Consider the following 11,030-nt stretch of genomic DNA (forward strand, 5'->3'; position numbering starts at 1 on the left):
TTTAAAATTTATCTACTGGATTATATACAAAAAATTCACCATACACCAAAAGTCTAAAGAGTTGAGGATCAACCCAAAAGACAAAGTGTAGCGGTTTCAACAACTTCACACATGAAAGAAAAGCACGTGAAGCTGTGAAACCAAATGAGCTACCCCCAAACCTGGATTTTACAGAAGATATAATTTTGAAAACAAAATCGCGCAGTTTTGGGGGTTCATCATGCACAAGATCTAACTCAAAGTGTACTTTGCTATGGACGGGCAAACATGCAATTTCCAACTGTGGTTCCTCAAAGATATTACATTTAAATGAAAAATGGTCCAAGAGGACTTGGGAAGCACACAGTTCCAAACCTAGATTAGGCATTCTCAGAAAAATTGGTTTTACAATATTGGTACAAACCAAATCTAGGTTGGGTGGAAGGCCATCAGATTGTGACTTATGTAGGAAGATAGGCACATCATTACTAATCACATTAACATCTCCTAAGTCTTCTACACGTGTCACAACATACTCACAATCATCAAACAAATTGGCAAGATCACAATCAGAGTCATCAACATCATCAACAAATTTATTCTCATGCATCGGCAAATCAGGAGAAATATCACAATGAGACCTAGGTAGAGAATCAGACACATCAAATATATTTTCATGCATAATAACATTAGTGTCTACAGAAGATTCAACTATTCCTATGTCATGCTCATCTTCACAGAATAATTGTACGAATCCCATGTCAATATCAAAATCATATGAATTACAATGAGTATTAGAAAAAACAACATTCATGAAGGTCGAGGGCGAGAAGCCATATGTTATTGAACCAACAGGTTCCACAATATTTTCATGTTCTTCTAACATATCATCATAATCATCATGGTAGCATGCATATTGGTCCTCATTAACAGTGGTGGTGTCATTAGTCGATTCATGTTCCTATAAATTAGGTTCATATTCAACATCATTTACATGAATGGGACTAGACACTTCATTAGGGACAACATACATTTCCTCATGAATTTCCTCCTTTTGTAGGTGAAGCAAAATCTGATCTAAATATGCATGAATTCGTGATGTAGATCTATCAAAGTTTTGCTTACTGAGTCTTAAAGCTTCTGTGGTGGAGTCTAAATTCATGGGAGTACAAAATTCTTCATGTTCAAATTGTGGTGAATGGTACATGCGTGCATGGTCATTAGGGTTTACAAAATATTGATCGCAACCCTCAAAGGATTGATTATGGTCCCAATGACTACCATTCTCACAATTTATGGGCATTTCATACCTTGGATTTTCTCTAGATTGCCTAAAATTATGCAAAATATGACAATTCTCAACAGGGTGGTCTAAACTACCACATGCGGGACATGCATAGATTTCAGGTTGCCTAAGAAAATTAGATGTGACAGATTCCTCATGTGATTGCATTTCTAAAGCTGCGATTCGAGCTTCTAATTGATCGATCAGTGATGATTGTGTGAGTGAGGCACTAGCAAAATGTTCATTTTCACGTTGTGGCGAATGATGCATGTGTGAATAGTCATTAGGGTTCATGTATTGAGGCTCGGGACTTTGAAAATGTCCATAATAATTCCTATAACTATTGACATCATGGTCTATGGGAGGTTCATAACGTGGAGTATGTCCATACGCAAGTTCTCTAAGGGATTTGTTGTATTCCCCAACTGTAGACCAAGATCTAGACATGATTTGGCTCAAAAGCTAAGTAAAGAATGTACAAAGCTCAAAATTTGGTTTTTAATGGGTTTTCAAAAATTTGGTTTTTTATGGGAAAATTTTGGTTTTTATGGGTTTTGAAAACTTTGGTTTTTATGGGATTAAAAATTTGGTTTCCGAAATTAGGAGCAAATTTTTTTTTTTTTTGGTTGGGTTTTGAAGCCCAAATTTTAGTTTAAAAGAAACTACAAGCCTAACAAACAACTAAATTACAAGCCCAAATAAAGAAAGAAATAAAAATAAAACTAATTATTACAAACCCACAAAAAAAAAGAAAATAAAAATAAAACTAAAATTATTACAATCCCAAATAAAGAAAGAAATAAAATTAAAATTAAAAAAATTATTACAAGCCCACAGATTAAAAATGGAAGCCCACAGGCTGGGTTCTCTTAATGGGTTTAGGCTTACCTTTGAAGCACAGCCCAACTGCTCAGTTTGGTTGCAAAAGCCCAGTTGGGCTTTGGATCTTCCTTAACAGCTCACGCAGCAAGCCCAGCAACAGCAGTTGGGTTCAGCAGCCCAGCAACAGAAGGTGCACAAACCCAGCAGCAACGGAGCCCATCTCAGGAGCAGCAGACTAGGAGCCCAGTTCGCAGAGTAGCAGCAGCCCAGCTCAGTTGTACGAGCCCAGCAACTTGTTGAGATGCAACATCCCAGGAGCAACAGCAGCACAGCCCAGCGGCAGAGATGCACTAGCTTTGGGCTTGGTCTGGCAGCAGCAGCAGCTTCCTTGGCTAGGTTCAACAGCAGCAGAAACTCACCAGTCCCAGCTGCAGCAACAGCAACAGTCCAGAAATTGGCTGCAAAGATTGTGTGCAATGATAGCAGGCTACAAGTGCAATGATTGCAGGGCAGGAATGAATGGCATGCAATGATCTTGACAGAGATGCAATGGTAGATGAAAGACAACAAGGAAAAAAAAAACTTCAACACACAGCACCAATCCCCGGCAGCGGCGCCAAAAACTTGGTGTGGTTAGAAAAGACACACAAAAGACTTGCAAGTATACAAGGCCAAGTTTTAGTATAGAAGGTAAGAGAGGGATCAGTCCACAGGGATTAGGAGTGCATAAAGAAGTTAAACTATGCTGGCAGATGATGTAAAACAAGATGCAAGATCACAATGTTATAGTGGCAGTGAAACAAAGAGGGCAAATGGCATGAACCAAGGCTGTGAGCCAAGGGCAGGGGAGACAGTGCACTGATTTCAGTGCACAGCAAGCTGTAAATTGCACAAAAACTAAACAAAGCAGCAAGGAAAATTTAACTAAGCAATAAGAAAAACAGATTCGGAGTTGCAAGTGACTGTGAAAACAAATTGTGGGTTAAGCTAAGGCTTTGAATCCACCCTTGTGACCTATCCAGATAATGTAATTCTAGGTTGAATTCCTAATGGAACTAAGTGACAGCTAAGGTCAACTTATGATCCTAAGCATACAAATGGAATGGAAAGAGAATTAGCTTGCTCAACTAATGTGCTCCTAGCATTGACTGTCTTTTGACAGTACAATCAATCACAAGCACACAGATGAGCACTAATTTCTCCCATTGCTCAATCAAAACAATGCACTAAGGCTCTAACCTAGCATTCCACTATCAGACAGTGCACTGAGGTTTCATCTAAACCTCAGCTGCAATAATTTAGCTCATGCTCAACATATAAACAACATTAACATTCATCACATATGATAATAAGAGCAAATTCAAACAAAACATGACTGAAAATTTACAAAACAAATGAACCAACAGTTGAGGAACTGGCTAGTCCAGTCCTCTTGGGTGAAGCTCTGGCTAATCCAGGCATGATTCCAACACTCACCCAATATCCCCTTTTATACCCAATTACATAATTAGGGTTTACACCCTTTTCACCCAAAAATTCCCAAAACAGTAGACATTAGGGTTCTACCTAATGTGACAGAAAATCACAGTTAGGTTCAATTACCTACCCTATATCACCCACTTTATCTTCTCCATGCTCTATCTCAACCTAATTAGGATTTATGTAAAAACCCCCAAATTGACAGAACTAGGGTTTGGTAAATTCTTACCCAAATTGATGCGATTACACGCTACTGACTTCGACCCATTCTTCTCCTTAGTCCTCTGTTCCATTCCCATGCTTCTATTTCTTCTCTAGCCCTAGCTATTGTACCAATTTCTTTCCTAGGGTTTTCTGAGAAAGAAAAGAAAAGAAATTGGTAGGATAGATGGCTAGAATATGGGGGAATGATTATAGTGGAGTTGGTGGTGGTGTACGGTGTGAAGGAGTGGCGTTTGGTGGTACGGCAGTGGTGATGGCGGACATGGTGGAGTTGGCAGGAGCAGAGCTCGACTGCTCCAAGGAGGAAGATGAGAATTTGGGTAAGGTGTGTTTGGCTGAAGGGTATAGGTGTTCGATACTTGGGTGTTAGGCGGGTTTAGCAATTGTTGATGAACAGCGAGGATGAGACGTTGGATGCGAAGATGATGGATCGATCTAACGGCGAGACAGAAGGAAGCGAGGAGCGACCGTTGGATGCGGAAGTACAACGAAACTGACGGCTCAAGATGGAGTTAGGTGCTGTAGTGTTAGACAGGAGCTTCAGACTTTGATGACTGGCGATGCTGCGACCGTAAGATGCTGAGATGATCCAATCTGACGGCTATAAAGGGAAACGGGCATGGATATATGAAATGGATTTGGGTGAGGGTTTTGGGCCTTGGGTATGCCAAGCCCATATCTTCTTTAAGAACAATTCTTCCTCTTCAAGCCCACTTCTAGCCTTTTGATCTTGTGCACAACATTCTTCGCGGCTTCCTTGTGTAATTTCTCCCGGCTTTTCACCGCTTTTCTGCTCTTTTCCGCTCCGCTATTCATCCAAACTTTATTTATTACCTAAAAATGCAAAATTAATTAATAAAAATATTTATTCTTGAAAACAAAGAAAATACAGAATATGGGATAAAATGTAGAATTAATGCACAAAAGATGAGTTAAATGCCAAGAAAAATATATAGAAATATGCACTTTTTAGCACTCATCAAATACCCCCAAACCTGAATTTTACTTGTCCTCAAGTAAAACAAAACTAAGGAAATCCTACCTATACCACTGTCGCTGGTCTCTCGAATGCATTTAGCGTATGCACTAAGCCTTTAAACCACTAAGTGTCCCTAGTGGACGAGTGAAGTCTCGTGAAGGTTTGCTTAGAACGTACCTACAAAGTTCTAGGTCAAAATATAAGCTCATATTCCATCAAATGTGACATGTGCAAGACAGTTTAAGCTCACAGCAAAATGGAGATGTCAATCTAGCTATCAAAGGCACAATCCTAGCACTGATAACAAAAAAAGACATGTGATAAGAGTGTAAAGTGTACATAAATATGTACTACCTAAATAGCTATGTGAACTTCATAACTTGGTTTTGTTTAATAGTACACAAACTGGTATACATACTGTGACTTAAGAAACTCACGAACAGCTTCTGCATTTGTATTTTGTAGACCTACTTGCCATGTCGATTAAATTATTATGCACATAAACTATTTCTCTGAGATAATCTGCATTTGAATAATCTTTATAAACACATTAGACATATTTGACCACTTGATTGTGCTTCGAGTTTAGGATTAAGTGTTTATTAAAATGAGTATTAGGCTTATAAGTTCAAATCATCTAGTTTCGGCTAACCACCTTGAACATAGTCTTTATACACAACTCGGTTACGGTTCACCTAACCAGAGTGTATATCTTGTTTATGTAAAAAATATTTCAAAGATTCATCTAACAGTGATCATTGATTGATTGGTTCCAAAGCTATCTTAGCTTAAACCTAAATTAAGCAACTTATTCTTGAAAGTTTATAAAAATAGGAATCTCAAGCAACTAGGATTTTTGAATCCCGAGACTACTTTTCTTGGTGCGTCCTAGTTGTAACTAGAGTCATACTCTTCCTAAAACCCTTTTAGGGTTTCAGCGACTACAAAGACTTCAGTGGGATTCATGAAGCCAGGTCATTCTATTATTTATCTTGGTAATTTAAGTATCCTGATCTTGTTCGATTATTGAGATGTTCACTTGAACAATATGGGTACTAATCATCAAAGTTTTCTTCGTCTCAGACTTTGTTGATTCCACAAGTTTTATACTTGTGAGGTGAATAATAAGCTATGATGCACTTCAAGTTGCATAAGTCCGGATTTTGAGGTTATCTAGACTTGTCTATTGCTACCGATTTCAAATCACCTTGATCAAAATATTTTTGATCCAAAAGGAAATCACATATACGCTTAATCTGTGGGAGGAAGATTGGTCTAAAGTCTTCAATTGAGTTGAAGTGCCCTTAGTTGTGTGACGTCAGCTAAGGGAATCAATTGCGAGGAGTCCTGCTAGGATTCAAGAGGAGTAAGGAACGCGACTGTAACTGAATTTTTGGGAGGGTTTAATTCGGTCTCAACCACATTCCAGTCCAAAGTTAATTGGTAGTAGGCTAGTGTATGTAGCTGTTGATGATGGTTTTTAGCTTAGGGTTAAAATCGTAAAACCGTACATATGACATGACGTCACTATGACCATTAGCACATTTATTGAATCGATCAGTATGCCTATGTAAGAATTACCAGGATACCTTTTCTATGTGACATGTTCCACGGCTGAACCCTTAACATTGACCGACATCATCTATGCCAAACCCTAATTCTCATGCTACCGCGCCAAGGCATGCCAACTATGCCAGACGCACCACTATGCCAATGGAAAACCATGCCAGCCACATCTCCGCGCCAAGGCATGCCAACCATGCCACCCGCACCACTGTGCCAATGGCAAACCATGCCAGTCACATCTCCGCGCCAAGGCATGCCAACCATGCCAGCCACATCTTCGCGCCAATGCATGCCAACCATACCATTCGCACCACTGTGCCAATGGCAAACCATGTCATCTACATCTCCGCGCCAAGGCATGCCAACCATGCCATCCTCACCACTATGCCAATGGCAAACCATGACGGCCACATCTCCGCGCCAAGGCATGCCAACCATGCCAGCCGCACCACTGTGCCAATGGCAAACCATGCCATCCACATCTCCGCGCAAAGTCATGCCAACCATGCTATCTGCACCATTATGCCAATGGAAAACCATGCCAGCCACATCTCCGCGCCAAGGCATGCCAGCCACATCTCCGCGCCATGGCATGCCAACCATGCCAGCCGCATCACTGTGCCAATGACAAACCATGCCAGCCACATCTACCGCGCCAAGGCATGCCAACCATGCTAGCCGTACCATGCCAAACCCTTGTCCCCACCATGCCAAGCCAACCGCACCTTGCCTTGGCCCCAACCATGCCAGCCGCACCATGATCTAATGGCATGCCAAACCCTTGGCCCCACCATGACAAGCCAACCATGCCTTTCCTTGGCCCCAACCATGCTAGCCGCACCATGCGCCAATGGCATGCCAAACCCTTCCATCGTGGATGCAAATCCTAGCCGTCCAAGGTCACCAAACAATGCATGGTAACCTTTGGCCCAAAACCCTAGTTTTGGCCACGCCAAACCGCGCCAAGGCATGCCATGCCACATGTGCCAATGGCATGCCAACCACATTTCCGCGCCATACCATGCCGGCCTTCCCTATGCTTCTACCAAAACGAAGGCGTGCGACGATCAACGGCCACCCTTCAATCCTCGATGCAAATCCTAGCCGTCCAAGGTCGCCAGAAAGCGCATGGTAACCTTTGGCCCAAAACCCTAGTTTTGGCCACGCCAAACCGCGCCAAGGCATGCCATGCCACATGTGCCAATGGCATGCCAACCACCTTTCCGAGCCATGCCATGCCGACCTTCCCTATGCGGCTACCAAAACGAAGGCGTGCGACGATCAACGATCACCCTTCAATCCTAGATGCTAATCCTAGTCGTCCAAGGTCGCCAGATAACGCATGGTAACCTTTGGCCCAAAACCCTAGTTTTGGCCACGCCAAACCGCGCCAATGGCATGCCAACCACCTTTCCGCGCCATACCATGCCGGCCTTCCCTATGCGGCTACCAAAACGAAGGCGTGCGACGATCAACGGCCACCCTTCAATCCTAGAAGCAAATCCTAGCCGTCCAAGGTCACCAGACAACGCATGGTAACCTGTGGCCCAAAACCCTAGTTTTGTCTATGCCAAACCGCGCCAAGGCAGGCCATGCCACATGTGCCAATGGAATGCCAACCACCTTTCCGCGCCATACCATGCCGGCCTTCCCTATGTGGATACCAAAACGAAGGCGTGCGACGATCAACAGCCACCCTTCAATCCTAGATGAAAATACTAGTCGTCCAAGGTTGCGAGACAACGCAGGGTAATCTTTGGCCCAAAACCCTAGTTTTGGCCATGCCGAACCGCGCCAAGGCATGCCATGCCGCATGTGCCAATGGCATGCCAACCACATTTCCGCGCCATACCATGTCGGCCTTCCCTATGCGGCTACCAAAACGAAGGCCTGCAACAATCAACGACCACTTTTTCATCTAAGGTGCAGATTTTAGCCGTCCAAGGTTACCAGCTAACGCATGGAAACCTTTGGCCCTAACTTTTGGCCGCGCCTAAAATAGGCCATATTAAAGCCATACTGATCATGCTTTCATGCCACTGGCTACCAAACGAGGGTTGCAATAATTAACGGCTACCTTTCCTCTTAAGATGCAAAATCTCGACCGTCGAAGGTCACCACCGAGCCGGCAAGTCTCCCAAGATCAATTTGTAGACAACAACAACGTGCTACATGTTTTCCACGAAAACACTCGAGACATCAACGCATGTCACAAACTGGGGGAGGCTCATTGGGTACTGGTTTGGCGGTTTACAGCGTGCGGCGTACACTACGCCCGTTATAAGAAAGTGTCATAAGGATGAGGCGGTTAGTAAATACAGGGAGTAATGGTGAAATGCTTTCTTTTATGGAACATCAATTCCAAGCGTTACCGGTTACCACCTCCTCCCATTTACTCACCCGCTTTCCATTTTTTAATGAGACCAGAGTATGTTTCACTTCGATTTGTATAAATAGGAGTTACCTATTTCCACCAAACAACAAGTTCTGGTCAGGAGCATACAACACTCAGAAAACATTTACTAGCTTTCCCATCTGTTAGATTCCCGCTTTCTGATACAAGTCACAAAATAACTACTCTTCCAGAATCAACTATTCTTGTCTCAGCACTCTCTTCTCTTTCCTCCCCAAAACCAACCCTTCTCCTCCACTTTGTGACCGAAGCAAGTCTGGAACGACCATTTCTTGGTTTACGCCGTACTTGTACAGATTGATCTCTCGAATCTAAAGTACTCCCTTGCAGTACATTGTTTAGGGTTTATATTTGTTTCTCATCCACATCACACGAAATTACCGAAACCAGCAGAAACTTTTTTCACCTTCAAACAATTGGCGACCATAGTGGGAGATTGGTCTTTCGGTTGCAATCTCAATTTTCAATCCTCGATCTCATACTTCGACCCAGACGTCAGGACGGTAGAGGCAATCGATCCGCTCAAGGATCGACGACTCAGCTACCGACGACCCGATACGATCCACTCAGGGATCGACGACTCAGTTACCAAACGACCCGATTACCAGTCATGACACGACAATGGGAGACTGGGGACTTCCCAGAGGTTAAAAACAAACGATCCGCCCAGGGATTGATGACTTGATTATCAAATGACTCAGGGACGACTGGGGACTTTCCACGATTGAGGTGCTTCTCACAAAACTCGGACTTGCACCTGACTCGTTTTTCGTTAGCAGATCCAAAAAACTGAGTAAGTCTTTCCTAGACAAAATACATGGTTTACTATTTCAAGTTTTCACGGGAATGATAAAACCGATAGCCATGTTATGTTTCATCCCATGTCATCTACCGACAAACAACGTTCACGGTTCCATATCTTCCCAGGGATGTTTGTGTCACTTACAATCATAACCAAAAACGGCATTATCCTAAAGCAGTTCATCCCGAATAATAATCCAAAATACTTATAGGTAACACTTGTCTATCAACCCAAAAGTCCAGAAAATCAAAACCATAAAGCCAGGTGTTTCATTTGCCTTTCAAAAAAAAAAAAAAAACGAAACAGAAGAATTTCAGAAGACAGAAGTTCATTCAAAGGAAGTCATTCAACGGTGTTTTGCTCTTCTCGAAGAAGACGTCCTTCGTTGTTTGGAGGACCGCCTGTTTCAGCTCCAACTCTTTGGACAACCTTTCGACCTCCGCTTCTTTTTGTTTGACCACGTCCGCAGAAGGACCTTCAGTCACCTTGGCCTGCAACTTTTGGATCTCAGAGAAACCCTAACGCCCAGTTCCTCGTGGAATCAGTCACCTACCCGTATGTACCTACTTTGTATAATAACGATTACCAGTCACTATTCATGAGGTAGCCGACGCTACTACAGTGATATCTGAAGAGAAGAACAATATTTCTACAGATTCATGGAAGGCATACCTATGGCTAGGATTTGCCCCAAAACAAGAAAACAAATTGAAAGAGAAACGCTGGAGTACATAGCTGGAATACGCTTGCCCACTTTATTGCTACCGCGCTACCGCTAAACACCAGGATGTGAGAACAAAGATACGAGATAAAAAGGAGAGCCAACCCCTTTCATACGCATAACACTTTTGGAATTTGAATAAGGAAATGATTTCCTATTTGAGCTACGTATGGAAAGAGGAAACTGGCCCACAAGAAAAAGTCTGCGCCACGCCAAGCCAGCGCCGTGCCAAGCCAACGCCGTGTCAAGCCAACAGTCCACGCCATGCCCAACCAACAGTCTGCACCATACCAAATCCAAGCCAGCGTCCACGCCAAGCCAGTGCCCATTCCAAGCCGATCCAGCGCTAACAGCTTGCATCTTTCCAGCGCCAGCAGCTTGCATCCTTCCAACGCTAATAACTTGCATCTTTCCAGCGCCAGAAGCTTGCATCCTTTCAGCGCTAACAACTTGCATCTTTCCAGAGCCAGCAGCTTGCATCCTTCCAGCGTTTCCCTTTGAACACCCATTAGAAGGGAATCAACAATCTAATTTCATCATACGTAAAGATCAGGAACGACTTCTCCAAAATCGAAGCAAAGAAAATCAGCAACCCCCCTGAGTTCACAAAGACTCTCTTCCTTTCAGGAGCTGCATGATTTCCGGGGACTTCGCCCACAAAATCGTGCAGTCTATGATGAAACACTTATGTGAGATTCTGTAGGCGCAGCTTCAAGACATATTCGCAACCCTCAACCGCATTGCATCAGGGAGGAAGCTGTT

Source organism: Papaver somniferum, chromosome 1, assembly GCF_003573695.1.
Source record: "Papaver somniferum cultivar HN1 chromosome 1, ASM357369v1, whole genome shotgun sequence".
Classification (NCBI taxonomy): Eukaryota; Viridiplantae; Streptophyta; class Magnoliopsida; order Ranunculales; family Papaveraceae; genus Papaver; species Papaver somniferum.